The 22447-nt window shown below is 39.1% G+C and overlaps 1 pseudogene; it reads right to left on the bottom strand.

Annotated features, from left to right (window-relative positions):
- Positions 1–19814, bottom strand: part of LOC149192688 (cytoplasmic 60S subunit biogenesis factor REI1 homolog 1-like) — a 143134-nt pseudogene extending 123320 nt beyond the window's left edge.
- Between the last annotated feature and the right edge of the window lie 2633 nt (positions 19815–22447).

Below are 22447 nucleotides of genomic sequence, written 5' to 3'. Positions count from 1 at the left end.
CACACAACATAAAGGACATGCACAACTTTTGGTAGAGCAGTCGACACGGATGCAGAAGTCACAACATACAAGGTAAGATAACATGAACAACACTCATGGATCAATCTGAGACAAGTGTCACAGTTGATATAACAAGGTTCATAGAAAGGTTTGTCTAGTGTCCAACAGAGCAGTTGACATGGACGGTGACAACATTAACAACATATGAATCATATTAAAAACAAGATTCATATAATTGCATACAAATCTGTTCATATACAATTACATAAGTTAAACATCATATATCATTAAGGCAATCAGAGTAGTCCAACTATAATAACAACATATGCATGAAAATGGGCTAGATTTTATTATCTAAAGAAGTGTAAGTCACAATCATAAAATACACCATGTAAAATTGCTAGCCCCATTAGTGGAACATTACAGCCACATCCGCTTGCTCCTCCAAAGAGATATACTAGCTCCGTGCAGTGGAGAAGCCAAGGTGTGTTACAATATTGTCCAAGCCTTCTTCAAGATAGCCTCTATAGAAGCTTGGCTGACCAAAAGCCTATACAATGAGTTATGAGGGACTATTTATAGCAAAGGGTGGGGTGACCCTTGACATTCCCCTTTGTGAAAACTCAACTACCCTCATGAATCTTCACCTACTCTATGACTGTTACATCCAACTGTTGACACTCGACTTACACTTGACATGACTCAACATTAAAATGAAAATGTACTCATGTGAGACAACATGGCTTGAGTAAGCCTTGCAAGACGTCACTAACACTCGGTCTGTTGTGGTGAGACCAACTCTTTGACATGCTTGTGATGGTGAAGCTAGTGAGCTGATGCCAAGCTTAGTCGTCCATGATGGTGTGCATGCACCTCATGGTGACATCTTGCTGAAGTGAACTCTTGCCTCTGTTGTAACTGTTGCATTGGTTCGGCCCCTTCATCCAACTTGTCTACTAACATGTGCATGGTCTTCTTGGGTATGGTTGAACCAGAAGCACATTGATGGATAGTTTCCATGCTAATATTCAAGTGTGTGTTGGTGGTCATGCGCATCAACTTGTCGAAGTGCATGTTCAGCCCCAGTTGGACTTGCTTCTTGTCCTCGCCTTGGTGACTGTGCTGAATGGGTTGGATTGGATGTGTGCATTCAACCACATTCATGTTGTTGGATATTTTGCATGCAATCAACAACACTGCTCACCATGTTTTCTCTCTGTTAGCTACTAGGATGGATCCTTAACTTGTACTGGCTCAGTTTCATCCATGAGTGCATGTTGCGCATATTATTGTTCCTATTCCTGCTAAAACTCATTGGACTGTCTATGCAGCTTCATGTTCTTCCTGAGTTATTACTTCAACACATGCAACTCCTTCTTTGTTCCATCTTCTGCCTTCGCACGATCTTCATGCCGCACCGTCACTTCATAATGTGAGTCTCCAAAGTTGCTTTCATTATCTGTGGATCTACTTGACCTTGCAACTTTTATCCGCCACTATGTTGTTAACAACCTTCCTCTTGCATTCATTGTGTTCGCTTCACTTACTGCATACGGTGCATTTGGTATGCTGCCTTCAGCTGTTGTTCATGATTCTTCTCGCTGTGATGCTATTGCTTGATTTCCTTGTCCACAAACAACTTGATCTCTTTGTGAGTAGGTAAGCCCATGGACACTTGGTCGATTACATCCCCAATCATGCTCTGAATTGTGTCTTCATCTCTACTCTCTTGGAAACCATTGTACCTGTACTACTGAGAGGTAGATGAACACCTGTGATACTTGGAGACATGGTAACACCCATAGCAAGCAATATGTTAGTCAAAAACCAAATGAACATGAGAACTGACTTGCAACATACCTAGGTGAATGATCATGAAGGTTGCGCAATTTCGACTAGGAGGTCGAGAGACCAACTACTAAGATTGCACAAGGCATAGTCCAGGTTGCTCAGAGACTAACTGACTCCTGGAAGTACAAAATGCGCAATCCAGTTGGGTAGTTGGCTACAAGGATTTCGCAATGCCCTTTTCTAGCTGGGAAAGACTACTAGCCCAGGGACAGATTTGCACAAATTTTTGGTCCAAGCAGCCATTGACCTCTAGAAATGTGCAATTCACTCCAAGAGGCCAATGTTGGGCTAGCATGTGCAAATCTGGAGAGGAAGGTGAGCCCTCCTTCTCCATATTGTGTAATGAAGCCTTGGTGAAGGCAGAGACCCAACCAAGGTTGGCCCGACGTGCCAATAGGAAACTAAAAGCAGGTAAGTCGATGAAATGCATGGCGACAATAAGCTATATCGAAAGTGATATATAGTGCATGCAAAACATGAATGGAAGATTGAGAAAACAGATCAACATCCATGTGGGTGAGGTCATTTTCCCGTTGGGCGAACATCTGTGCAAAGCAGTTTCATGCATGCGACAATAGTGAGATAGCAATGAAAAGTGAAATAGAGCTAGGACAAGCTAGAATATGTGTAAACGACAGCAGACATTCAAAGAAATCAAGAAAACAACACTCACACAAGCGAATACACAAAAAGCGACATAAATGCATCACAAGGCATGGGAAGCAAGCTTAACCCAAGACAGCTGAGTTGAATGTGCTAACTACTCCTAGATGTGATGTGGGATGTCAGGGATACAAGGTTAACATGAGGAATGAGCTCTGTAGTGTTTGGTTGATGAGTTTTGATAACATCAAGGTTGTGACATGCATGCCACAAATATAGGGGAAGTGACACTTGGAGGGAGGTTTCTGAATTGTTCCTTGCATGTAACCTCAAACTGCTAAACATAGATCCCTAAAAAAAGGGATGCATTTGCATGCTTCCTTGGGAGAAGCAACCTATGAATGCAAGTCTATTTTGCTTGGTCCCCAAGGGAATCGGTCAACTCAGCTGCACATGCAAGAGACTGCTTGACTGCTGGAGAAAAATGTGTAGTTCTTACTCTAAGTTAGGCTAACTGCCCAAGGGGATTACACAATTTTTGGGTAGAGTAGCTGACTTCTACTTAGATTTGTGCAAATCCCGGGCTGAGTAGCCTGTTGATGGAAAAAATTGCGCAAATCTTACTGGGAGGGTTGGCTAGCAGGATTGTGCAATCCTGGAGCCCAACAGTTTTAAGAGGGAATTACGTAATTCCTATAGGGAAGGTTGGTTTCCCTCCAGAAATGCACAAATTTCACTAGGAAGATGCTTAGCCTGCAGCTGGACCAATTCCAGGTGAATCGCTTGTGAAGGGAAAATATCAAACTATGATCGACAAGCTGCCTTTCAGCAAGAAATACATTGAAGCTTGTGGACTTGATGAAGCAAGGCACGCTACTATCAAGGTTGGTAGGGAGGCTCCAAAACAAAATAAGGCAAAATTTGGGAGGGTGGTTGTAGCTGCTACAGCACTTGGCGACACAATGGTAGAACTCCAGCTCTTTACATATACCATGTTCATGAAAATCAAGTCTAACACCTCTGGAAGTATTGTTCAGTTCTTAGCTCATCTTTGTTTCACACTAACTTGATTGTAAGATGTAGCATCTGCTAAGCCCTTGGTCAATTGACACACATGCTAAGCCAAGGAAGCATAGTTTTTTCAATTGTGGTTGATGGGTATATAGGTGAACAAGCAGTATAGTCGTAGGAGTCTTAGTTTCATCTCTGGTGTTGCTCCACTGCCAACAGGATTGGATAGTACCCCAGTGGAGTCACATAAGAACACAAGCATGGCTCTGCTGCCAATGAGCCTAGTCAATACCCCAGTAGAGTTACTTGCATCACCTCCTTTGCATAGGAAGACTTTCTCTTCTTTCGCCTTATTCATTTTTCATTTTGAATTTTTTGACTTTTCATTTTTTTTATTTTTCATTTTCACTGTGCATAGCACTTATTCATTTCATAGGTGGAAGAGGGATCCCAACTTATTGACAGCAGAAGAGCTTGTTCCAGCAAAGAAGTAGTTTAATGTATCTCTGACGGGCCTATTAAGGTTTTCCCCCTCACCTTACACTACTTGACTGAGCTGATAAGGTTAATTGAAAAACAATCGACTATAGAAGGTGACACTAGTTAGCACACAAGAATTGTGTTTACACCAAGGTTCACTTCGAAGAGTACATATTTTCCTTCAACATATCATGGAGTAAGAGTAACAAGTTCATCATACAGAGGTAAGATGACAGATAACCAAGTAGTGATAGTTGTACAAACCCCCTTGTACTTTACCCAGCTCGTTTCATGAATTACACGGTTTCATGTGAACTAACCTATGAACGAACTAACAATCAAGAAAGCAAATCAAGAGCAGAAGAAAAAAATGAAAGCGAAGCAAATAAACAAACAAGCAAGCAAACAAACAAGAAATCAAAGCATCAAAACAATCAAGCATGCAAGCTAACAACTGAAAGCAAACACTACTACTCCTACACTAACAGTACATGGGCCTAATCATGTGAAGTGATATTTCTAGTGCGGTCACCGGAACATTGGTAGACCCATGTGGGTGAAGGCATGGTCCACGAGTAACCCAATTGTGCAGACCAACATACAAGAAAGATATAACAATGAAGACAGCCACACTTCATGTTTCAAAGTGCCCACGGGACATAAGTGAGTGCATGTGCATGATGGACAGTCCATGGACTTATCATGGTGTTGTGTGACACTACATGCAACTTTGAAGCACAAGCACACTCTTGACTGTGACATGCAAGCAAACAAAAGAAACAAAGATAACTTGCATCGTGCATGAGTGCTTGTAATATAAGACTCCTCCAATGCATGAGCAATGGGATCGTGTAGTTCGAGTGGAGGAAGTGTGAACTAAGCATTAGATTGATCTTGAGTGCATATATATTAGTGACAAGGAACCTTGAGTGTTTTAACAATTTCCTAATCAGAAATGAAACCAACCTCAGGAGAGCGAGGGCCTAACATAACCATCAGCTCACGCTGAAGTGCTTTGATAGTCTATGGGGTTTCAACTTCGTTGAGAGATGGACCTTTGTAGATCAGTGGCTTAGATGGATTAACAACTAGTGAAACAACATCGTGATCGAATGATGAGGTGAAGAGATCATGACAACCAAGATCATAAAATTCAAGATGTTGGTCGACATCCTGATGATTTGACGAATCACACAGAGGGGTAGATGAATAACGAATGAAATCATCCTTTGTATTTCCGGAAAGAGCAGATGAAAGATCAGGTGGATTTTCAATGAATGATTGGTCCTCTCCATTGTTGGATGATGGGCTAACATACGGTGTGTCCTATGAAAGATCAACAATGGGTGCATCTGTGGATGAAGACACACATGCAAAATCATGGATGGTAGGTTCACCAACGATGTTAAGAAAGAACGGAGGGGGCTCAAACGAAAGGGAGTCATCCTTCACTAAGTGTTGATGTTCAATCTCCCACTCATACTCTTCATGAATGACATCACATTTTGGTTGTGCAACACCAACTCCATCAGTGGGTTTTTCCTCATTCACAACAACTGAAGAGTCGAGAATGGACAAACACAAGGCAACATCATCCAGAGGAACACCTAGGTGCAAAGACAGAGGTTGAAAAAAGGAATGCATATGAGAACTCGAAGTACTGACAACCAAATCTATGAAAAAAATTGTGTGGAGTGATGTTGGGAGGGTGTGAAGGTTGAACAGGTGTGTGAACATGATCCTCAACATCACAGGGAGATGGTGAGCTATTGAATGAGAGGGAGGCAGACAGTTTGTTGAGACAGTGCCTGCGCCCACATGAGATTGTGTAGTTTCATCAATGAAGAATGTTGAGTGAGGCTTGATATCAAGCTTCCTCTTGAGACAAGAATACTTCTTGAGACAGTACTCGAACCGGTCCTAGAGATAAGAGAACTTCATCTGGCTCCTCGGAGCTTGAAACTGCAAGTCATGGAAGCGCTACCAAAAATCAATAACAGATTCATGTGGAGCCTTTCATTGCTGTAACAGTTTCTAGTCAAGATGGTTAGGATCAAAATGATGGAATGTGTCTTAAATAAGATCACAGAAGTTCTCACATGAGTGCATGGTGTCAGCCGGTAGGCTGAGCACCCAATGAAATCGGGATTCGTGAAGTGTAAATGCACGCAACAAACTGGCATGCTCGTTAGTAAACTCATCTTCCTCATAAATCATGGAAAGAAAGTTATGTAAGTGATTAGGCTAGGCCACTTCACCTTCACCATCATATGTGTGAGTGGATAAGAGATTCAATAGCTTCCCCGAGATGGAGACATCTTCATGATTCAAAAAAACACCTCGGAGGAAGAAGAATGAAAGACTCCATGAAAGATATGCAAAGGTTCAAAACTAGATAAGAGGACACTACTTGTCATCAGGCCCTCCTTCTAGCACTAGAAATGTTGACAGTGTTGGATTGGCCAACATGTCAAGGGAATCTCCCCAGTAAGAAGTCCCAGTTAGACCTCAGACTATTTAGTGTAGGAATCCTAGTAGTGGGTTGTAAGGTAATGCCTTGACCGTGATGTCACATAGAGGTAAGTAAGATAAGTTTGTCAGTAGCAAGGGTGTGACTGATGTAGTGAGTCAAGGAATGAGTATGAGACCTTCCAACACTTCAAAGGGAGAGGAAGGTGAGTTCCAGGTTGAAAGGGATCAGTCCCAACTTGGATATGAACACACAACACAAAGGACATGCACAACTTCCGGCAGAGCAGTCAACACAGATGCGACAGTCACAACATACAAGGTAATATAACACGAACAACACTCATGAATCAGTCCGAGACGAGTGTGATGGTTGATGTAACAAGGTTTAGAGAAAGGTATGTCCAGTGTCTAGTAGAGCAATCGACACAGACGGTGACAAAATTAACAACATATGCAACAAATTAACAACAAGATTAATATAATTGCTTACAAATCAGTTCATATACAAGTACATAAGCTAAACAACATATATCATTAAGGCAACTAGAGCAGTCCAACTACAATAACAATGTATGCATGAAAATGTGTTGGCTTTTATTATATAAAGAAGTGTAAGTCACAATCATACAATACACCATGTAAACCTACTAGCCCCATCAGTGGAACGTTACAGCCACATCCATCTACTCCTCCAAAGAGATATACTAGTGTCGTGCAGTGGAGAAGACAAGGTGCATTAAAATACTATCCAAGCCTTCTTCAATATAGTCTTAGTAGAAGCTTGGCTGACCAAAAGCCTATACAATGAGTTATGAGGAAATATTTATAGCAAAGGGTGGGGTAACCCTTGACATTCCCTTTTGTGACAGTTCAACTACCCTCATGACTCTTCACCTACTTTATGACTGTTACATCCAACTGTTGACAATTAACTTACACTTGACATGACTGAACATTACAATGCACATGTACTCATGTGAGACAACATGGCTTGAGCAAGCCTTGCAAGACATCACTAACACTCAGTTTGTTGTGGAGAGACTAACTCCATGATATGCTTGTGATGGTGAAGTTGGTGAGTTGATGCCAAGCTTGGTTGTCTGTGATGGTGTGCATGCACCTCATGGTGACATCTTGTTGAAGTGAAATCTTGCCTCCATTGCAACTAATGCATTGGTTTGGCCCCTTCATCCAACTCGTCTGCTAACATGTCCATGGTCTTCTTGGGTACGGTTGAACTAGAAACACACTAATGCATAGTGTCCATGCTAATCTTCAAGTGTGTGTTGGTGGTCATGTGCAACAACTTGCCGAAGTGCATGTTCAACCCCAGTTGGACTTGCTTCTTATCTTCACCTTGGTGAGTGTGTTGAATGGGTTGGATTGCATGCATGCCCTCAATGACATGCATGTTGTTGGATCTTTTGCATGTGACCAACAACACTGCTGGCATGGATCCTTAAGTTTTACTAGCTCAGTTTCATTTGTGAGTGCATGTTGTGCCCACTACTATTCATGTTCCCACTGCAACTCATTGAACTATTTGTGCAACTTCATGTTCTTCCGAAGTTGCTACTTCAACACATGCAACTCCTTCTTTGTTCCATCTTCTACCTTCGCATGATCTTCATGTCGCGGCGTCACTTCATAGCTTGAGTCTGCAAAGTTGCTTCCATTATTAGTGGATCTGCTTTATCTTACAACTTTACTCCGCCTTTATGTTGTTAACAACATTCCTCTTACATTCATTGTGTTCACTTCATTTTCTACATTCAGTATGATGCCTTCAACTATTGTTCATGATGTTGCTCACTGTGATGCTGTTGTTTGATGTCCTTGTCCACAAACAACTTGATGTCTTTGTGAGTAGGTAAGCCCATGGAGACTTGATCGACTACATCCCCAAGCGTGCTCTGAACAGTGTCTTCATCTCTGCTCTTTTGGAAACCATTGTACCTATACTGTAAAGAGGTAGATGAACACCTGTGATACCTAGAGACTTGGAAACACTCACAGCAAGAAATTTGTCAGTCGAAAACCAAAATGAACATGAGAACTAACTTGCAACATACCTGGGTGAATGATCATGAAGGTTGTGCAATTTCAACCGGGAGGTCGGGAGCCCGACTGCCAAGAATGCACAAGGCACAGTTCGGGTTGCTTGGAGATTGACTGACTACTGGAACTGCAAAATGCGCAATCCAATTTGGCAGTTGGCTACAAGGATTATGCAATGTGCGATTCCAGCTGGGAAAGACTATTGGCCAAGGGACAGATTTGCACAAATTTTTGGGCCAAGCAGCTACTGACCTCCAGAAATGCACAATTCAGTCCAGGAGGCCAGTGTTGGGCCTGAATTTGCAAATCTAGAGAGGAAGGTGATCCTTCCTTCTCCAGATTGCACAATGCAGCCTTGGTGAAGGCAGAGACCAGGCCAAGGTTGGCCCAACTTACCGACGGGCAACTGAAAGCATGTAAGTAAATGAAATGAATGGAAACACTAAGTGAAAACCGAAGTCATAAATAGTGCATGCAAAACATGAATGGAATATTGAGCAAACAGATCAACATGCATGTGGATGAGGTCATTCGCCGGTTGGGAAATTATTCGTGCAAAGAACTTTCATGCATGCGACAACAATGAGATAGCAACGAAATTTGAAGCAGAGCTAGGAAAAGCTAGAATATATGTAAATGACAGCAGGCGTTCAAAGAAATCAAGAAAACAACACTCACACAAGTGAATACACAAAATGTGACAAAAATGAAACATAAGGCATGGGAAGCCAGCTTACCCCAAAAATGCTGAGCTGAATGTGCCAACTTCTCCTAGATGTGATGTGGGATGTCATAGCTACAAGGTTAATGTGAAGAATGAGCTCTACAGCATCCGGTTGATGAGTTTTGATAACATTGAGGTTGTGACACGCATGCCACAAATCTATGGGAAGTGACACTTGGAGGGAGGTTTTTGAATTGTTCCTTTCATGTAACCTCCAACTACTAAACATAGATCGCTACAACAAGGAATTCCTTTGCATGTTTCCTTGGGAGAAGAAACATATGCATGCAAGTCTATTTTGTTCGGTCCCGGAGGGAACCGGTCAACTCAGCTACGCATAAAAGCGACTGCTCGACTGCTGGAGAAATATGTGCATTTATCACTGTAAGTTGGGCTAACTGCCCAAGGGGATTACACAATTTCTTGGAAGATCAGCTGACTGTTGCCCAAATTTGCACAAATCATGGGTTGTGCAGCCTGCTAATGGAAAAAATTGCACAAATCCTCCTGGGAGGGTTGGTTGGAAGGATTGCGCAATCCTAGAGCCTAGTAGGTTGTCAGAGGGAATTACGAAATTCCTGGAGGGAATGTTGGTTTCCCTCTAGAAATGTGAAAATTTCACGGGGAAGCTGCTCAGCCTGCAATTGATCCCAATCCGAGTGAGCAGCCTATGAAGGGAGAAGATCAAACTGTGATCGATAGGCTACCTTTGAGGAAGAAAGACACTGAAGCTTGAGGACTTGACGAAACAAGGCAAGTTGCTATGAAGGTTAGTAGGGAGGCTCTAAAACAAGCTAAGGAAAAATTTGGGAGGGTGGTTGTAGCCGCTACAACACTTTCATAGACATCCAGTCTAAAATTAGTCCATATCTAAAATAGTCAAGATTAACATTGAAAACAAATGGGTGTCACAATATTAAGATTGAATATGCCAATTTTTATTCTTATTTCCTAAGCATGAAATGGAAGTAATTGAAAATATTGGTAGACGTAAGTTATTTAAATAGAAGGGTTATTCTATAACAATTAATTCTATGGAAATGATTTTGCACAAAAAAACTGTATATATATATATATATATATATATATATATATATATATATATATATATCTAAGACAGGGTTAATGTGAAACCCCCTAGTAAATTTATTTTTATGATTTTATATTGACATGTGACTGAAATGTCAAAGTGGGACAAGTGATATGATATGAAAATGTAAATATTTATTTTAATTAATAAAAAAAATGTTTCATCTATTATTATTCTTGAAAATATATTATAAAGGCTATCATGTGTGATATTAGACTCATAACTTATCAAATAATAATTGGATTCAATTATGCCCAAGGAGGAAGGAACAAAAAAGAAGAAGAAAAATCATGCATTTTTACCATAATTGAACTATTGGCTGAAGCAGACCAAAAAGTATTTCATGACTAGAGATAAATGTCATGGGTAGAAAGTTATGAAAATAGGATTACGGGAGATAAAGGTAGTTAGTTTTAAAGAAAAGGCTAGTTGGAGAGAGAAACTAGACCCGAACCCGAAAATTAGCGTGATGATGCTAAAGGGTTAAGGAGGTGAAGATGAAGAAGAATGTATGTGTTTTTTCCCTAGGAGGGAAGAATATATCTTGAGGGGAACTACTGAGAAATTTGGATCATGGTTGGGATGAATGTGGTAGTCTTTAATCTATTTCTAGGAAAATCTTTAGATAATTATATGGATATATCGGTAAATCTTGTGTTGAATATAATACTTTTGAAGTTCATGTTTAGGAATGATGTAACTAGAAATTTGTTTATAGGTTCTTTCTTAAGCACATTCAAGATGGTGAAGGATTAAATTTCTACTAAGATTCTATGTTTAAAACATATATGTATGAGTGTGTATGTGGGTTTGATTCGCTGTAGGGAAGTTGTTGAGTAAAGGTCAAAGGACATAACCTAAAGGTTCCTACAGGTAATACAATGAAAATCCTTTGCTATGGAGAAATTGGAAAAGAGAAAATATCCCGGGAATTAACCCTAGTACCCACTATACATGTGGGCATGAAATGAAAACTAGAGAGGATTAACTAAGTATGAGAATTACTAGGTAACAAAAGAAAGAGGAAATTACAACAATCTAGTTACACAGTAACATTCTATTTATACTAGAAATGAAATGGTGGCTACTATAGAGAAACAATTATATATAAATGTGTGTTTTAGTAAATAGTATTGTTTAAAAATGGAGTAAAAATTATTTATAGGTTAGAAAGTCACGTGCCCAAGACAAGGAAAAGAGACCCATTCAACAATCCATGGATTGTTTAGTCCTCAACATCTAAGAATAGGTCCATAAGGAAGACCTTAGTCAAACCTTCATGACAGGAATCCCCTATGGATTTTGGCCTACTTGGAGAGTTTGTTAAACATAAAAATTAAAAATAAAGAAAGAAATCAATAACATAATTGGTCATGATGCACGCATTTATAACATATACATAACAAAATTTCATTATTTAAAGTAGTAAAGAAAATGCCTATGTGCATGCGTGAACTCAAAAGAGTATAGTATTATATTACTATTGAAATCATGATTGTGTTATACTAGTATAGACAACAATATATGGGAGAATAAATTATAGTTGTTTTTATTATATAATGTAGAAAATTCACATCTTTGGTTGTATGAGTATCAGCCGTGAACCAAACCACATAATAAGGAAAATCTAAACATTACAAAAGGGGTAAACACTTAATAATAATAATAATAAAACATATTCATGGTGACAGGACTCTTTGCCTTATATATTTTAGTAAAATATAATATATAATCAAAATTGTAAGCCTTGGCCAAGTTATGGCCAAAACCTTAACTACAAATAATTTTATGCAGTTGATGACAAGATGAATATCACGGACAGCTTAGAAAACATGTAGAAGGTAATAATAATGAGAATCTATAAGGTTAAAATGGAGAAAAATAATATGGAATGAGAACGAACTTGATAAGCCTTAGAGAAAAAACCCAAATATGGTTGACAACTAACCTATGCAGAGAAAACAAGAAACCTCTAGTGGGAGGGTCCATTAAATATTTATAAGAATATAATAAAAAAGAATTTTCATTATAATGTATGTCTTACCTTATAGCAGGATGAATGGAACCCTTGCAGCCATACTCTTTTGAGGTGGGAAACAAATTCAATAAACAAAAGTAATTAAGAAATTCCTCCCTAGAAGAAAACATAGTTAAGGTTTTAAAATTTTAGCTTGCCCTTTTCTAAGAAATTACTATAAAGAAAGCCTCTGAAAAAAGCATAACAACGCAACAAAAATGACAATGGGTGGTATGCTCATCGAAAGACCCCCAAAAATATAGGTATGCCCTATTATTATACCAACAAATCAAGTGAATTAGTGACGAAAACCATGTAAACCATTGATAAATTTGCACAGAGTCATTATCAAGGATAAAAATAAGAAAATAGAATGAAAAGGTTTAGTTTAGGGTCCTTGCATTCAAGCCTTGTATCGACCATCAAGCTATATCCATTCTCATTGAAATCCTATGAAAAAGAATCAAAATTTGGTAGGAAAAACTTTGAGCACAAGGTAAAAACAAGTATTTCATCATGTTAATCGTGACATTATAAAGCTCAACCTGTATTTCATTATGTTAATCATGACATTATAAAGCCAATGCATGGAGTGTGGTTGGTTTATTTAGTTACCCTAATGATGTATAATTATTCTCCATCATTGATTTAACTAAAAAAATAATCACCATTCAATATGACACATACCCAAGTTTTGATAAGATTGCACAGGTCATCTTCCATGAAGTAGTATCACATCAAGAAGAGTGCCTTAAGCCTCCATATGTGGACATAGACTAATAACACCTCAATTTAGGTGCATGGTGTCAGAAGGGATTTCATAAATCAAGAACCTTCATTACATAACGTCATATTGTATTTCCGACTGAAAGAAATTTTACCAAGTATTGTCACTCGATCGGCACACAAAAACATGGTTACTTAATATCAATAGGTATTTTCAAGTTTATTACTATTATATTGGATTAAAAGCTAAATTAGATAGCTAACCGTTATAGATAAAACCTTCCCTATTTTGGGAAGAAGTAAGAACAATGCATAATTTAGAGAATATGGATGTTAATTAGGAAGAATTTGAATGACCTTTTAAAGAAAAATAGTTACTTGATCATTATTTTTATGACAAATCCAAAGAATTTCATGATTTGAAACTTGGATAGATGTTAATGGATGAGTTCATGATGAAATTTACTCAACCTTTAAGATATGTGCCATATATAAGATAAGAAAAATCTAAAGTACAACACTTTATAAATTGTTTGCCTTTCTCTTTAAAGGAACAAATTGGGTATGATAGTCCAAAAAAATGGATTAAGCCATTAGAAGAGGAATGAAAAAATGAAAACATTGCCTAATAAAAATGACATATTTTCTTAGGGGTAAAAAGAAGGAAAATATGGATCGTTTAGGCAATTTGGTAAGGAAAATGAAGGTTGAAACTTCAACAAAAACATCAATCAAATCCAAATAAGGCACACTTAGACAAATGGTGAAGATGAATCCAATGTAATAAATACGGTTGTTGGGATTTTATGTTATTGTATTAATATGTGTGCCAATCACTTCTTACTGGTTAGCCTGGTCACAGTGCTATACCCCCATAGCTTCCGAGGAAATTTATGGAATAGCTTTATTCTGTGGCTCTGCTTCTGTGCCCAGCACTGTGACTACTCAGCCTGTTGGTGTTCTTCTTCACTCTACCGGTCTGTGCATGCTTGTTACGGTTTTGTTCGTGTGAGGGTCTTTGGTGTTTCTATCCGTCAGCTCGTTAGCACTGTATTCTGGTTTGTTTTAGCGACCTCAGCTTGGTTTAATAGGTATTCTACTCACAATGGGTCATCTTGTCTTCAATGAGTTGGTTGACTATGCTTTTGGGCTGTATTTCCCTTAGGGCTTTAACATTCTTACCTGTTTCTCTGCTCTCAGTCAGTCCCTCTAGTTCAGTTAATACTTGGCCCTCTCGTCTCTGCAGTTCTTTCGATGGCTTGGTGGTTGGCTCAGCCTCTAAGGTGCTCTGCAATGCATCCAAGGTAAGTTTTAGCTCTGGTTATACTTGTTTTATCCTCTTTTTACGTTCTGTTAATCTCTTGGCTCCTCTGTGAGCAGGGTGTTCATGCATACCCAATCTATGGTGCTCTATTCTCAACGTCAAGCTCGTCAGTCGGTCGTGTTTTCTCTACAGGTAATGTTTTAATGGCTTCCACTTAATGTTGGTCATTATTCTGTGTTTCCTTCAGGTTTTCAACTCGTCATACTAACGATTTACTAGTCATTCACTTGCATGTTCGATTTACTCTGTTGTTCTTGCTTGGCCAGATTTGAACCCTCGTGGTTCTTCTCTCACTCTGTTTTGTAGAGTCTTTCCATCTAGGGTTTTAGCTAGGGTTTAGCAGATGTTTGGTTGACGTCTTCAATAGTGGGAAGCCCTATACCTTTCAGTTGCTAGTTCGTAGTGTTGTTAGAATTGGATTGAATATTGTGTGTTTTCTTAGGCATTGTGGTGAATTTGTGCCTTTGTCCGGCTGTCACATGGTGTTGTATACTTTCACTTTCATTTTCGGTGAAGTCATGCCTTTAACCAACTGCCACAGTTCTACTACTCTTAACTTATACTTGTATAAAGAGGACTCTATCAGAGTCTGGCACCATTTCGATTTACAGTGGAATAAAATATTGACTCTGAATGTTTGTATTTAGCTTAATATTCTGGGCACGAGAATGTGTGCTCTTATGGTATGACATCAGTATTCAGTTCATAATATTTTGTTTGTTATATCCAGGAATGTGTAAATGAACTATTTAATCTTGAATGCAATATTTATGCTTCTCTGTAAATGAAAATGTAATGGTTTGGAAAGTAAAAGGGTTACCTGTTCATTCGCCTTAGGGTTTTCGTCTCTGGTTTTTATGTAGCAGTTTATCCTTCCAATGGCATCTAATGCTTTCTTCTCTAGACAATATTCGCCCTGTCACTCTAGGGTGATTCTCTGTCTGTTGATTCTTAGCACTTGCAATTTCCCTTCTGTCTTCTTACACACACAAAAATTTACATCTCACTGATAAACATTACACAAGAATTCTTTTGACAAATAATCTGTTAATAACTGTTATTTCTGGAAATAAATTCCTGTTGACACAATGCACAGTTCATAAAACTCAATAGACTCAACAACTTATGTTAATTTATTTCCCCTTTCTCTTGGTAGCAACCCCTCTAATGGAATTGGGATTGGCTTTTAAGCCTTTCCCTCTTTCATTACAGTTGGGCAACTGTTTCCCCAGTTAGCCAAACACAAAACAGTTTCTAATTAAAAGAAACATTTAACTAATCTAACTTAACTAACCTTAATAGTCTTGTGTAAAGTTACATAACAATTAAAAACTCAAACAATTCCAAGAAAAGGTTTTTGTCTCCACCACCTTGGCAAGAAACGAAAATGTTTCTTCCAACCATTGCCTGTTAATGAGATGCTCCTGCATTAGGCTCCTAGGGTAAATTAAATTCATGGCTCCTATCCATGAGCTCATCAATGGAGTACTCAACACATTGAATCTGACCAGCGTCTAACCAGGAACTGTCCTCAATAGGATGGTCCCTCCATTTAATCAAATACTATAAATACTCCTTCTTCCGAGTCCATTTGGCCATGTATGTGTCTAAAACCTGCTCAATCTCCAAAGGCTTTGCTGGAGGCATTTGTTTGATCCAAGGTGCTTCCTCTTCCTAGGTGTCCCATGTTCGTCTCTCCGAACAGTCTGCTTCCTAAACAACAATGTAAGGATACAGATCTGCAACATTAAAAATGGGCGAGATTCCTATACCTGGGGGTAACTACAATTCGTAAGCATTTGCAGAAAACTTCTAGAGGATTCTGCAAGGCCCAATCTTCTTCATCTTCAACTTATTGTATTTGCCTCTGGGGAACCTTTCCTTGCACAAATGTGCAAGTACCAGGTCTCCAACTTCAAACTGTACCTCCCATCTTTTCAGATCTGCTTTCTGTTTATATTTTTGACTACTGTCCTCTAACTTCAGTTTCACCTACTCATGTAGGTCGCTGACTGCTGTCGTGAAATCTTCACCATCAGCACTCCTGTGTTCTAACTATCCCAAATCCCATAATTTAGATACTCCTCATGGATGCATTCCATACAGAATCTAGAAAGGACTCTTGCCCAAACTTCTGTTGGGTGAGTCATTGTAGGCAAATTTCTCTTGTGCAAGCACGCGATCCCACTGCCTAGAATTTTCACCAACTAGACTCCTCAGCAGATTTCCTAGACTGCGATTTACCACCTCAGTTTTCCCATCAGTCTGTGGATGATAAGCTGAGTTGAAGTTCAGCTTGGTGTCCAATTTCTTCCATAACGTTCGCCAAAAATGGCCTGTGAACTTGATGTCCCTGTCTAAAATAATGGACTTCAGCAAGCAATGTAATCTGACAATCTCAGTGAAGAAAAAGTGTGCTACATGTGTGGCATCACTGGTCTTCCTTCATGGAATAAAATGTGCCATATTGGTGAAACGATCCACCACCACCATGATAGAGTCGAATCCCCTCTCTGTCTTTGGCATTTCTAAGACAAAGTCTAAACTAACTGAGTCCCAAGGTCTGTTCGGAATAGGTAAGGGTGTGTACAACCCTGCATTCTGACTCCGTCCTTTCATATACTGACACACTTTACACCTGTTCACAAATCTTTGCACGTCTCTATGCATCTTTGGCCAATAATAGAAGTGGCTCAACTGATCCAATGTTTTGTCGATGCCAAAATGGTCGGCTAATCCTCCACTGTGTTTCTCCTGGACCAAGTTCTCTCTCATAGAATAGTCTAGAATACACAACTATCCTCCTTTGAACAACAACCCTTCCTGAATATTATAATCTAGCCATAAATTGTTATCCCTTAATAGTGGATTTTGGCAAGCTTCATAATATTCTTTAAAATTTGCATCAGCCTCATACAAATCCTTAAGGTGCTCAAATCCCAACACCCATATCGTACACTCCTATAGGATCAAACTTCTCCTTCTTAATGCATCTGCCACTTTATTAATTTGGCCTCTGATATTTTTCAAAACATGAGTGAAACTCTGTAAGTACTCTACCCACTTTGCATGTTTGTGGTTCAGCTTATGCTGCTGCATGATATACTGCAACACAAAATTCTCTAAAAACAAGACAAACTCCTTAGCCAACAAATAATGTTGCCAATGCTTTAATGCTTGGATGATGGCATAAAACTCCTTCTCTTAAGACATGTATTTCTGTCAGCTTTCATTCAATTTCGCGCTAAAATAAGCCACTGACTTATCTTCTTGGCTGAGTATTGCTCCAATCGCTATCCCACTGGCATCACAATGAACCTGAAATAATTTATTGAAATCTAGTAATCTAAGAATGGGTCTTTTAGTGATTTTTCTCTTCAACAATTGAAAACTTCTCTCAGCCGATTCTATCCATCGGAAAGGTTGGTTAGACTTCTTGATTGTGTCCAACATCAATGCACAAATCTCACTGAAATGTTTAATAAACTTTCTATAAAAACTTGCCAACCCATGGAAACTTCTTACATAAAATAAACTCTTGGGAGATGGCTAGCTAACTATGGTTGAAACCTTCTCCGGATCCATAATTAATTCATTCTCATATATTAAAAAAACCAAAATAAATCAATTCCTTCTTGAAAAAATAACATTTCTTCAAATTTATCAGCAACGTTTTTTCTATAATTTTTCCAATACACGCCTAACATGTCGAAAATGCTTTTCCTCCATCCTACTAAATATGAGAATATCATCCAAATACACAATCAAAAACTTCCCAATGAATTCTTTCAGCATCTCATTCATCAATCACATGAACATGCTGGGGGCATTGCTCAACCTGAATGGCATAACCAGCCACTCATACAGGCCTTCATTGGTCTTGAAAGTTGTCTTCCACTGGTCACCTTCTCGAATTCGAATCTAATGGTAGCCACTCTTCAAATCAATCTTTGAAAAGTACTATGCCCCACTCAGAAAATCCATCATATCATCCATCCGAGGTAAAGGAAGCCTATACCTAATGGTAATCTTATTGATCACTCAAGAATCAATGCACATCCGCCATTCTCCTCCTTTCTTGGGAGCTAGAACAGTCGAAACACCACAGGGACTCAGACTCTCCCGAATCAGTCCTTTATCCAGTAATTCCTGCACCTGTTTTCTAATCTCCTCATTCTATTTTGGGCTCATCTAGTAAGCAGCCTTGTTTAGCAAACTGGATCCTGGGATGAAGTTAATATGGTGACTAATACTCCATTTTGGTGGTAACTGATCTAGCAGATCATCTACCACAATATCATTAAATTCTTGCAACATGTTCTGTATCTCCATAGGAAAATCAGTAAGATTTCTTTGTACTAACACTGTCCTTGGTCTTCTCACAACTACATAACCAAATTCACTCTCCTCAATCTGTCACAGAAACTCCTTTCCTCCCAGCAGAAATGCTTTCGTTCCACTTGTTTTTGTTGTCTCCTTTTCTTTCATGGGTACCAAGGTATGCTTTATCCCATCTTTGACAAATTTGTAACAATTTTTCTCTCCGTCATGGACTACCTTTCTATCATACTGCCATGGTCTGCCCAGCATAATATGGCACATGTACATTGGCATTATGTCGCAAGTCACCTTATCTTTGTACTTGCCTATCTGAAAATCTACCTCACATTGTTCATCAACTAACAATTGGTGTCCCTTCTGCAACCATGACACTCTCTATGGAGTTGGGTGTTTTTCTCTCTTCAAACCCATTTTCTCCACCATCTCCATAGCTACCAAATTATTATTGCTCCCACTGTCAATAACTAATTTATATAATTTTCCGTGTGACTTACACATAGTCCAGAACAATGCTTTTCTACGTCACACTTTCCACTTCTTTCATCGGTTTGAACAAAACCTTGTTCAATACCAAGGCTTCCCCTATTTTTGGTACATTCTCCACCTCCTGCTATGGTTCCTCTGCTGCTTCAAGCTGAGCAACATACACTCCTCTCTGTCCAACACGTTCATTTTCAGGACATTCAAATGACCTGTGTCCCCACTTGTGACACTTGTAACACTGAAAGGCATTCCCTTTGCCTCTGCCATTACCTCTTCCTCTTTGGTATGGCCTTCCTCCCCTAGTGTTACCTTCCCTCTCAGTTTGTCCCGAAGTTTTGGAACTACTACCCTCTTCATGGCTGCTGGTAGTCTTACCTCTTCCATAAGATTGTCCCCTTCCTCTACCGGAACCACGTCCTCTTCTCACATTCTGCTTCCTAGTAAGCTTCTCCTTTGCCTTCAAGGCACATTGGTATGCCTCCTCCATAGTTTTAGGAGAAAGAATGCTGATCTCGTCTAGGATCTCCATCCGTAGACCATTCACAAACCTTGTTGTCTTTTCAGGGGTATCTTCCACATATCCTGCTCTCAAATTTACTTTATAAAATGCTTCAGTGTACTCCTTTACAGTCATCCCTCTCTATCTCAGGTTTTGTACCTGTCTGTAAAGGTCAATTTGATAATCTTTAAGCAGAAACTTACTCTTCATCTTCACTACCATTCTATCCCAACTTCTAATCAATGGTTTATTTAGTCTTCTTTGTTCTGCCTGTACACCATCCCATCACAATGTTGTGTGTCCTTTCAGCTTTGTAACAACAAATCTGATCTTCTTGTCTTCACTAATTTCTTCGTATTCAAAATACTTATCTAGTTCACTAATCTAGTCCAATAGTGCCTCTATGGACACGCTACCATCATAACTAGACAATTCCGGTTTTGGCTTACTACTAGCCAACAAAACTAATCTTAACAATCTAAGTTCTGGTGCCTCCTCATTTTGTCCTTCTATTGCTGCTACATTTTCTTCCTCTTCACTATCATCCCCACCATCAGCATCCCTGCGTATTGCTGCTTCTAATGCTGCCAATCGTGCATTCAAAACTCTAATCTATTCTCTTAATCCATCATCTGCTGCTCTTATGTTACCTCTGCCTCGACCTCTCCTGCATACCTCCATCTCTATTAAGAAGAGAAACCTGCTCCGATACCAAAAATTGGTGGAGATGTATATGATGTAATAAATACGATTGTTGGGATTTTATGTTATTGCATTAATATGTGTGCCAGTCACTTCTTACCGGTTAACTCGGTCACAGTGCTATACTCCTGTAGCTTCCAAGGAAAGTTCTAGAATAGATTTATGTTGTGGCTCTACCTGTGTGCCTGCCACTGCGACTACTTAGCCTATTGATGGTATTCTTCACTCTGACGGTCTATGCATGCTTATTATGGTTCTGTCCATGTGAGGGTCTTTGGTATTTCTTTCCGTCAGCTGGTTAACACTATATTCTGGTTTGTTTTAGTGACCTCAGCTCAGTTTAACAGGTATTCTGCTCATAATGGGTCATCCTGTCTTCAATGAGTTGGTTGACTATGTTTTTCGGTTTTATCTCCCTTAGGGCTTCAACGTTCTTTCCTGGTGCTCTGCTCTCAGTCAGCCCCTCTGGTTTAGTTGATACTCGGCCCTCTCGTCTCTGCGGTTATTTCGGTGGCTCGGTGGTTGGCTCAACCTCTAAGGCACTCTGTGAAGTGTCCAATGTAAGATTTAGCCCTGGTTATACTTGTTTTATCCTCTTTTTCTGTTATCTCTTGGCTTCTTTGTGAGTAGGGTGTTGATGCATACCCAATCTATGGTGCTCTGTTCTCAACGTCAAGCTCGTAAGTTAGTTGCATTTGCTTTACAAGTAATGTTTTAATGGCTTCCACTTAATTCTTGTCATTATTCTGTGTTTCCTTTAGGTTTTCAACTCGTCATACTAACGATTTACTGTTCATTCACTTGCCTATTCGCTTGTGTGCAAGCTTCCAAGCCTGGAGCGTGGCTCTATTGTTCTTGCTTGGTCAGATTTGAACCCTCCTGGTTCTTCTCTCACTCTACTCTGTAGAGTCTTTCCATCTAGGGTTTTAGCTAGGGTTTAGTGGATGTTTGGTTGACATCTTCAATAGTGGGAAGCCCTATACCTTTCGGTTTCTAGTTCGTAGTGTTGTCAGACTTGCATTGAATACTATGTTTTGTCTTAGGAATTGTGGTGAATTTGTGCCTTTATCGGGCTGTCATGTTGTGCTGTATATGTTCGCTTGTGTTTTTGGTGAAGCCGTGCCTTTAAACGGCTATCACGGTTCTTTTACTCTTAACTTATACTTGTATAAATAGAACTCTGTCAGAGTCTGGCACCCTTTCGATTTACAGTGGATTAAAGTATTGACTCTGAATGTTTGTATTTAGCTTAATATTATGGGCACAAGAATGTGTGCTCTTAGGGTATGACATCGGTATTTAGTTTAGAATATTTTGTTACTTATATCCAAGAATGTGTAAATGAACTATTTAATCTTGAATGCAATATTTATGCTTCTCTATAAATGAAAATGTAATGATTTGGAAAGTAAAAGGGTTACCTGTTCCTTCGCCTTAGGGTTTTTGTCTCTCGTTTTTATGTAGTAGTTTATCCTTCCAATGGCATCTAATTCTTTCTTCTCTGGAAAATATTCACCCTATCACTCTAGGGTGATTCTTTGTCTATTGATTCTTAGCACCTGTAATTTCCCTTCTGTCTTCTTACACACACAGAAATTTACATTTCACTGACAAACATTACACAAGAATTATTTTGACAAATAATCTGTTAATAACTGTTATTTCTGGAAATAAATTCTTGTTGACACAATGCACAGTTCATAAAACTCAATAGACTCAACAACTTCTATTAATTTCTTTCCCCTTTCTCTTGGCAGCAGCCCCTCTATGGGAATTGGGATTGGCTTTTAAGCCTTTCCCTCTTTCATTACAGTTGGGCAACTGTTTCCCCAGTTAGCCAAACACAAAATAGTTTCTAATTAAAAGAAACATATAACTAATCTAACTTAACTAACCTTAACAGTCTTGTGTAAAGTTACATAACAATTAAAAACTCAAACAATTCCAAGAAAAGGTTTTTGTCTCCGCCACCTCGGCGGGAAACAAAAATGTTTCTTCCAGCCATTGCCTATTAATGAGATGCTTCTGCATCAATTTAGTTACCCTAATGATGTATAATTATTCTC

Source organism: Pinus tabuliformis, chromosome 2_2, assembly GCF_031772625.1.
Source record: "Pinus tabuliformis cultivar Carrire ecotype Pingquan chromosome 2_2, CPIR1, whole genome shotgun sequence".
Lineage (NCBI taxonomy): Eukaryota > Viridiplantae > Streptophyta > Pinopsida > Pinales > Pinaceae > Pinus > Pinus tabuliformis.
The sequence above is the reverse complement of the archived record's forward strand: the minus strand, read 5'-3'. Positions and strand labels throughout refer to the sequence as shown.